Source organism: Arachis hypogaea, chromosome 15 (assembly GCF_003086295.3).
Source record: "Arachis hypogaea cultivar Tifrunner chromosome 15, arahy.Tifrunner.gnm2.J5K5, whole genome shotgun sequence".
Classification (NCBI taxonomy): domain Eukaryota; kingdom Viridiplantae; phylum Streptophyta; class Magnoliopsida; order Fabales; family Fabaceae; genus Arachis; species Arachis hypogaea.
Window position 1 is genome coordinate 72,785,219 of NC_092050.1, and position 8,905 is coordinate 72,794,123.

At 37.4% G+C, this 8,905-nt stretch overlaps 1 non-coding gene across 1 annotated transcript; it reads left to right on the forward strand.

The window, feature by feature from the left end:
• Positions 1 to 4,001: 4,001 nt before the first annotated feature.
• Positions 4,002 to 4,109, forward strand: LOC112753769 (small nucleolar RNA R71). The gene has a single exon (XR_003178137.1). It is a non-coding gene; the product is annotated as a small nucleolar RNA R71 (small nucleolar RNA).
• Positions 4,110 to 8,905: the final 4,796 nt, after the last annotated feature.

The window sequence follows — 8,905 nt, forward strand, 5'->3', positions numbered from 1 at the left end:
ATTTAACATAAAAACTAATGAAAGCATCCCTAAAAGTAACTAGATCCTACTAAAAACATACTAAAAACAATGTCAAAAAGCGTATAAATTATCCGCTCATCACAACACCAAACTTAAATTGTTGCTTGTCCCCAAGCAACTGAAAATCAAATAGGATAAAAAGAAGAGAATATGCTATAAATTTCAAACTATCAATGAAACAGAGCTTCAATCATATGAGCGGGACTTATAGCTTTTTGCCTCTTGAATAGTTTTGGCATCTCACTTTATCCATTGAAGTTTAGAATGATTGGCATCTATAGGAACTTCAGATTTCGAATAGTGTTATTGACTCTCCTAGTTCAGTATGATGATTCTTGAACACAGCTTCTTTATGAGTCTTGGCCGTGGCCCTAAGCACTTTGTTTTCCAGTATTACCACCGGATACATAAATGCCACAGACACATAATTGGGTGAACCTTTTCAGATTGTGACTCAGCTTTGCTAAAGTCCCCAATTAGAGGTGTCCAGGGTTCTTAAGCACACTCTTCTTTTGCTTTGGACCTTGACTTTAACCGCTCAGTCTCAAGTTTTCACTTGACACCTACACGCCACAAGCACATGGTTAGGGACAGCTTGGTTTAGCCGCTTAGACCAGGATTTTATTCCTTTAGGCCCTCCTATCCACTGATGCTCAAAGCCTTGGGATCCTTTTTATTTGCCTTTGCCTTTTGGTTTTAAGGGTTATTGGCTTTTTGCTCTTGCCTCTTGGTTTTAAGAGCTTTTGGCTTTTTCTGCTTTCTTTTTCTTTCTATTTTTTTTCGCCTAATTTTTTTTTCTGCAAGCTTTGTTCTTTGCTGCTTTTTCTTGCTTCAAGAATCATTTTTATGATTTTTCAGATTATCAAATAACATGTCTCCTAGTCATCATTCTTTCAAGAGCCAACATATTTAACATTCTTAAACAACAACTTCAAAAGACATATGCACTGTTCAAGCATACATTCAGAAAACAAGAAGCATTGTCACCACATCAATATAATTAAGCTAAGTTCAAGGATAAATTCGAAACTCATGTACTTCTTGTTCTTTTAAATTAAAAAATTTTTCATTTAAGAGAGGTGATGGATTCATAGGACATTTATAACTTTAAGACAAAGTTACTAACTACTAATGATCATGTAATGAAGACGCAAACATAGATAAGCACATAAAAAACGAAAAAAAACAGAAGAATTAAGAACAAGGAATGAATCCACCTTAGTGATGGTGGCGTTTCCTTCTTGAGGAACCAATGATGTCCTTGAGCTCTTCTATGTCTCTTCCTTGTCTTTGTTGCTCCTCCATTGCTTTTAGATCTTCTCTGATTTCATGAAGGATGATGGAGTGCTTTTGATGTTCCACCCTTAGTTGCTTCCAATAATTATGTGGAAGAAAATGTATCCCCTGAGGTATCTCAGGGATCTCTTGATTTGCAGTCAAATGTTCTACCACTGAGCTATAGACCCTTGATGGAAGCTTTTGTCTTCCCTTTCCTCTTTCTAGAGGTTTCTCTGGCCTTAGGTGCCATCAATGGTTATGGAAAAAACAAAAAAGCTATGCTTTTACCACACCAAACTTAGAATGTTGCTTGCCCTCGAGCAAAAGAAGAAAGAATAGAAGAAGAAGAAGAAGAAGAAGATATGGAGGAGATGGATGGGTGTGTGTATTCGGCCATATGGGTGGGATTGGGTGGGAGAGAGATGTTGAATTTTGAAGGTAGTGGGTGTATGGATGTGAGTGGTAAATGGAAAACAGAAGGGATGATCATGAATGGAAAGAGAGATGATGAGGTAGGTGGGGATCCTGTGGGGTCTACAGATCCTGAGATGATCCTATGGGGTCCACAGATCCTGAGGTGTCAAGGCATTTACATCCCTGCACTAATTTAGGCATGTAAAATGCCCTTGCACACAACTCTGGGCGTTCAGCACCAGGTTGGTGCCCATTTTGGGCGTTCAACGCCCATTTGTTGCCATTTCCGGTGTTGAACGCCAGAACCATGCTTGTTCTGGGCATTCAGCGCCAGGATGCTGCCCATTCTGGGCGTTCAGTGCCAGAACCATGCTCTGTTCTGGCGTTTGAACGCCAGACAGATGCTCCTCCAGGGTGTGATTTTTCTTCTGCTATTTTTGATTCCGTTTTCAATTTTTATATTTATTTTGTGACTCCACATGATCATGAACCTACAAAGACATATAACTAAGGAAAATATAGTTAGATAAATAGAAATTGGGTTGCCTCCCAACAAGCGCTTCTTTAATGTCAATAGCTTGACAGTGGGCTCTCATGGAGCCTCACAGATGTGCAGAGCTTTGTTGAGACTCTCCAACACCAAACTTAGAGTTTGGATATGGGAGTTCAACACCAAACTTAGAGTTTGGTTGTGGCCTCCCAACACCAAACTTAGAGTTTGACTGTGGGGGCTTGGGTTGACTCTGCTTTGAGAGAAGCTTTTCATGCTTCCTCTCCATGGTTGCAGAGGGAGATCCTTGAGTTTTAAACACAAGGGAGTCCTCATTCCATTAAAGGACTAGTTCACCTCTGTCAACATCAATCACAGCTCTTGCTGTGGCTAGGAAAGGTCTTCCTAGGATGATGGATTCATCCTCTTCCTTTCCAGTATCCAGGACTATGAAATCAGCAGGGATGTAAAGGCCTTCAACCTTTACTAACACGTCCTCTACTTGTCCATAAGCCTGTTTTCTTGAATTGTCTGCCATCTCTAATGAGATTCTAGCAGCTTGTACCCCATAGATTCCCAGTTTCTCTATTACAGAGAGGGGCATGAGGTTTATCCCTGAACCAAGGTCACACAGAGCCTTAAAGATCATGGTGCCTATGGTACATGGTATTATGAACTTTCCAGGATCCTGTCTCTTCTGAGGCAATGTCAGTTGATCCAGATCACTTAGTTCATTGATGAACAAGGGAGGTTCAACTTCCCAAGTATCAATGCCAAATAATTTGGCATTCAGCTTCATGATTGCACCAAGAAACTTGGCAGTTTGCTCTTCAGTAACATCCTCATTCTCTTCAGAAGAGGAATACTCATCAGAGCTCATGAAGGGCATAAGGAGGTTCAATGGAATCTCTATGGTCTCTAGATGAGCCTCAGAGTCCCTTGGTTCCTTAGAGGGAAGCTCCTTATTGATCACTGGACGTCCCAGGAGGTCTTCCTCCTTGGGATTCACGTCCTCTCCTCTCCTCACAGGTTCGGCCATGATGCTTATGTCAATGGCCTTGCACTCTCCTTTTGGATTCTCTTCTGTATTGCTTGGGAGAGTACTAGGAGGGATTTCAGTGATCCTCTTACTCAGCTGGCCCACTTGTGCTTCCAGATTTCTAATGGAAGATCTGGTTTCATTCATGAAACTTACAATGGCCTTAGACAGATCAGAGACTAAGTTTGCCAAATTAGAAGTGTTTTGTTCAGAGTTCTCTGTCTGTTGCTGAGTGGATGATGGAAAGGGTTTATTATTGTTAAACCTGTTTCTTCCACCATTATTAAAGCCTTGTTGAGGCTTTTGATCCTTCCATGAGAAATTTGGATGATTTCTCCATGATGAGTTATAGGTGTTTCCATAAGGTTCACCTAAGTAATTTACCTCTGCTATTGCAGGGTTCTCAGGATCATAAGCTTCTTCTTCATAAGAAGCCTCTTGAGTACTGTTGGATGCAGCTTGCATTCCATGCAGACTCTGAGAGATCATATTGACTTGCTGAGTCAATATTTTATTCTGAGCCAATATGGCATTCAGAGTATCAACTTCAAGAACTCCCTTCTTCATAGGCGTCCCATTACTCACAGGATTCCTTTCAGAAGTGTACATGAACTGGTTATTAGCAACCATGTCAATGAGTTCTTGAGCTTCTGCAAGCATTTTCTTTAGGTGAATGGATCCACCTGCAGAAGTGTCCAGTGACATCTTTAATAGCTCAGATAAACCATCATAGAATATATCCAGGATGGTCCATTCTGAAAGCATGTCAGAAGGACACTTTTTGGTTAACTGTTTGTATCTTTCCCAAGCTTCATAGAGGGATTCACCTTCTTTCTGTCTGAAGGTTTGAACATCATCTCTAAGCTTGCTCAGCTTTTGAGGAGGAAAGTACTTGGCTAAGAAAGCCGTGACCAGCTTATCCCAAGAGTTCAGGCTGTCTTTGGGTTGAGAATCCAACCATAATCTAGCTCTGTCTCTTACAGCAAAAGGGAAAAGTATGAGCCTGTAGACTTCAGGATCTATTCCATTAGTCTTAACAGTATCACATATCTGCAAGAATTCAGTTAAGAACTGAAAAGGATCTTCAGATGGAAGTCCATGAAACTTGCAGTTCTGCTGCATCAGAGAAACTAATTGAGGTTTCAGCTCAAAGTTGTTTGCTCCAATGGCAGGAATGGAGATGCTTCTTCCATGTAAATTGGAATTAGGTGCAGTAAAGTCACCAAGCATCTTCCTTACATTATTATTATTTTTGGCTGCCATCTCCTCTTCTTGTTCGAAAATTTCTGAAAGGTTATCTCTGGATTGTTGTATTTTAGCTTCTCTTAATTTTTTCTTCAGAGTCCTTTCAGGTTCTGGATCTGCTTCCACAAGAATGTTCTTATCCTTGCTCCTGCTCATATGACAAAGAAGAGGGCACAGAAAAAAAAATAATAATAGAGATCCTTTATACCACAGTATAGGGATCCCTGTGTGAGTAGAAGAAGAGGGGGAGACAAAGAATGTAATATAATGGAAGAAACACAACTGTGAGGATGGTAGAGATGTGAGATGAGATGTTAGGATATGAATGAATAAATAGAATAAGATGGGGGAGGGATAATTTTCGAAAATTATTTTGAAAAAGAGTTAGTGATTTTTGAAAATGGTTTTTGAAAAATGTTAGTATTTTTCGAAAATTTTTAAAATCACAAATAAAAATAAGAATAATTAGTGAATTAAAAAGAAATTTTTGAAAAAGAGGGAAGATATTTTCAAAAATTAGAGAGAGAGAGTTAGTTAGGTAGTTTTGAAAAAGTTAAGAAACAAACAAAAAGTTAGTTAGTTAGTTGAAACAAATTTTGAAAAGATAAGAAGTTAGGAAGTTAGAAAAGATATTTTGAAAAGATATTTGAAAAAGATAAGATGAGAAGATATTTTTTGAAAAGATATGATAGAATTTAGTTTTTGAAAAAGATTTGATTTTTAAAATCTCAATTAATGACTTGATTCATAAGAAATCACAAGATATGATTCTAGAACTTAAAGTTTGAATCTTTCTTAACAAGCAAGTAACAAACTTCAAATTTTTGAATCAAAATATTAATTGATTATGTTATTTTCGAAAATTTGATATAAAAATAAGAAAAAGATTTTTGAAAAATATTTTTGAAATTTTCGAAAATAACTAAGAAATTTGAAAAAGATTTGATTTTTGAAAAAGATTTTGAAAAAGATAAGATTTTCAAATTGAAAATTTGATTTGACTCATAAGAAGCAAGTTGATTTTAAAAATTTTTGAAAAAGTCAACTCAAATTTTCGAATTTGATGAGAGAAAAAGGGAAAGATATTTTTTTTTATTTTTGAATTTTTATGATGCAAGAGAAAAACAAGAAAAATGATGCAATGCATGAAATTTTTAGATCAAAACAATGAATGCATGCAAGAATGCTATGAATGTCAAGATGAACACCAAGAACACTTTGAATGTCATGATGAACATCAAGAACATATTTTTGAAAAATTTTTAATGCAAAGAAAACATGCAAGACACCAAACTTAGAATTCTTTAATGCTTAGACACTAAGAATTCAAGAATGCATATGATAAACATGAAAAGACACAAAATAAAAAATCATCAAGATCAAACAAGAAGACTTACTAAGAACAACTTGAAGATCATGAAGAACACTATGAATGCATGATATTTTTGAAAAAATGCAAGATGCATATGCAATTGACACCAAACTTATGACATGACTCATGACTCAATCAAGAAGCACAAAAATTGTTTTTGATTTTTATGATTTTCTAATTTTTTTGGATTTTTCAAAAAATTAATTGAAAGAGAAAAATAAGGATTCCAAAATTTTTAATATGAATTCCAGGAATCTTGCATTCTTAGTCTAAAGCTTCAGTCCAGGAATTAGACATGGCTCACTAGCCAGCCAAGCTTTCAATGAAAGCTCCGGTCCAAAACACTAGACATGGCCAATGGCCAGCCAAGCTTCAGCATGTAATTCTGACATGACACGCCTGACATACTCATTCCCAAAGGAATAGGACATGGCTTTACAGCCAGCCAGGCTTCAACGTGCTTCATGAAACACTAGAATTCATTCTTAAAAATTTTGAATAAAATTTTTGAAAACATTTTTATATTATTTTCGAAAACAGATGAGAATATTTTAGAAATATTTTTTTTTTTGAAAAATTTTTGAAAAGAAAACAAAAAGAAAATTACCTAATCTGAGCAACAAGATGAACCGTCAGTTGTCCAAACTCAAACAATACCCGGCAACGGCGCCAAAAACTTGGTGCACGAAATTGTGATGTCCAGGCTCGAACAATCCCTGGCAACGTGAGCAGCTTGGTACGCGTAATCGTGATTACACTTTAATGATGTAAAATTCATGGCTCTTTCTTTCCCTGGCAATGGCGCCAAGAACATGGTGCCAATACCATGGTTCACAACTTCGATACAACTAACCAGCAAGTGCACTGGGTCGTCCAAGTAATACCTTACGTGAGTAAGGGTCGAATCCCACGGAGATTGTTGGTATGAAGCAAGCTATGGTCACCTTGCAAATCTCAGTCAGGCAGATATAAATGGATAATGGTGTTTTCGAACATTATATAATAAAATAGGGATAGATGTACTTATGTAAATCATTGGTAGAAATTTCAGATAAGCGAATGGAGATGCTTTTCGTTCCTCTGAACCTCTGCTTTCCTGCTATCTTCATCCAATCAGTCTTACTCCTTTCCATGGCTGGCTTTATGTGATACATCACCACTGTCAATGGCTACTTTCAGTCATCTCTCGGGAAAATGATCCAATGCCCTGTCACGGCACGGCTAATCGTCTGGAGGCATCACCCTTGTCAATGGCTTCATCTTATCCTCTCAGTGAATAATATGCTCACGCACCCTGTCACGGCACGGCTATTCATCTGTCAGTTCTCGATCATGCTGGAATAGGATTTACTATCCTTTTGCGTCTGTCACTAACGCCCTGCAATCGCGAGTTTGGAGCTCGTCACAGTCATTCATTCATTGAATCTTACTCGGAATACCACAGACAAGGTTTAGACCTTCCGGATTCTCTTGAATGCCGCCATCATTCTAGCTTACACCACAAAGATTCTGGTTAGGAGATCTAAGAGATATTCATTCTAGCTTATTTCATGTAGAACAGAAGTGTTTGTCAGGCACGCGTTCATAAGGGAGAAGGATGATGAGCGTCACACATAATCATCACCTTCATCACGTTCTTGGGTGCGAATGGATATCTTAGAAGCGAAATAAGATGAATTGAATAGAAAACAGTAGTACTTTGCATTAATCTTTGAGGAACAGCAGAGCTCCACACCTTAATCTATGGAGTGTAGAAACTCTACCGTATGAAAATACATAAGTGAAGGTCCAGGCATGGCCGAGAAGGCCATCCCCCTAAAACGTGATCAAAGGATCATAAGGTAATCCAAAGATGATCAAAAGATGCCTAATACAATAGTAAAAGGTCCTATTTATAATAAACTAGCTACTAGGGTTTACATGAGTAAGTAATTGATGCATAAATCCACTTCCTGGGCCCACCTGGTGTGTGTTTGGGCTGAGCTTGAGTGTTGTACGTGTAGAGGTCCTTCTTGGAGTTGAACGCCAGCTTTTGTGCCAGTTTGGGCGTTCAACTCTGGTTTTGGCTCCTTTTCTGGCGCTGGACGCCAGATTTGGGTAGAAAGCTGGCGTTGAACGCCAGTTTACGTCGTCTATTCTTGGCCAAAGTATGGACTATTATATATTGCTGGAAAGCCCTGGATGTCTACTTTCCGACGCAATTAGAAGCGCGCCATTTCGAGTTCTGTAGCTCCAGAAAATCCACTTTGAGTGCAGGGAGGTCAGAATCCAACAGCATCAGCAGTCCTTCTTTAACCTATGAATCTGATTTCTGCTCAAGTCCCTCAATTTCAGCCAGAAAATACCTGAAATCACAGAAAAATACACAAACTCATAGTAAAGTCCAGAAATATGAATTTAACATAAAAACTAATGAAAGCATCCCTAAAAGTAACTAGATCCTACTAAAAACATACTAAAAACAATGTCAAAAAGCGTATAAATTATCCGCTCATCACAAAGCATCTCCAAAACTCCAACATATTCTCCATTACTGCATGCCAAGTATTTATTTTATGTTCCCTTGTTCATTTGCAAGTCAACTGATAATTATAATTGACCTCCTAACTGAGATTTACAATTCGTGCACCAAGTTTTTGGCGCCGTTGCCGGGGATTGTTTGAGTTTGAACAACTAAAGGTTTATTTTGTTGCTTAGATTAGGAATAAATTATTTTTGTTGCTATAGAGTCATTAAATTCTGAGTCATTTATTTCCTTTTCAAAAATTTTTGAAAAATATTATTTTTCTTTATCAATTTTTAATTTTTTTCGTGAGTTTAGTGTCTTGTTCTAAGTTTGGTGTCAATTGCATATTCTATATTTTTCTTTTAAATTTTCGAAGTTGTGTTCTTTGATCTTCAAGTTGTTCTTGTTTATTTGTCTTGTTTGATTTTTAGTTTTTCTTGTTCTGTGCCTATTCTTGTTTTTCTTGCGTTTTTCCAAAGCATTAGTCTTCAAAAAGGAATTTATTTTTAGTTAGTGAAAATATATCTCTTCAAAACAAGT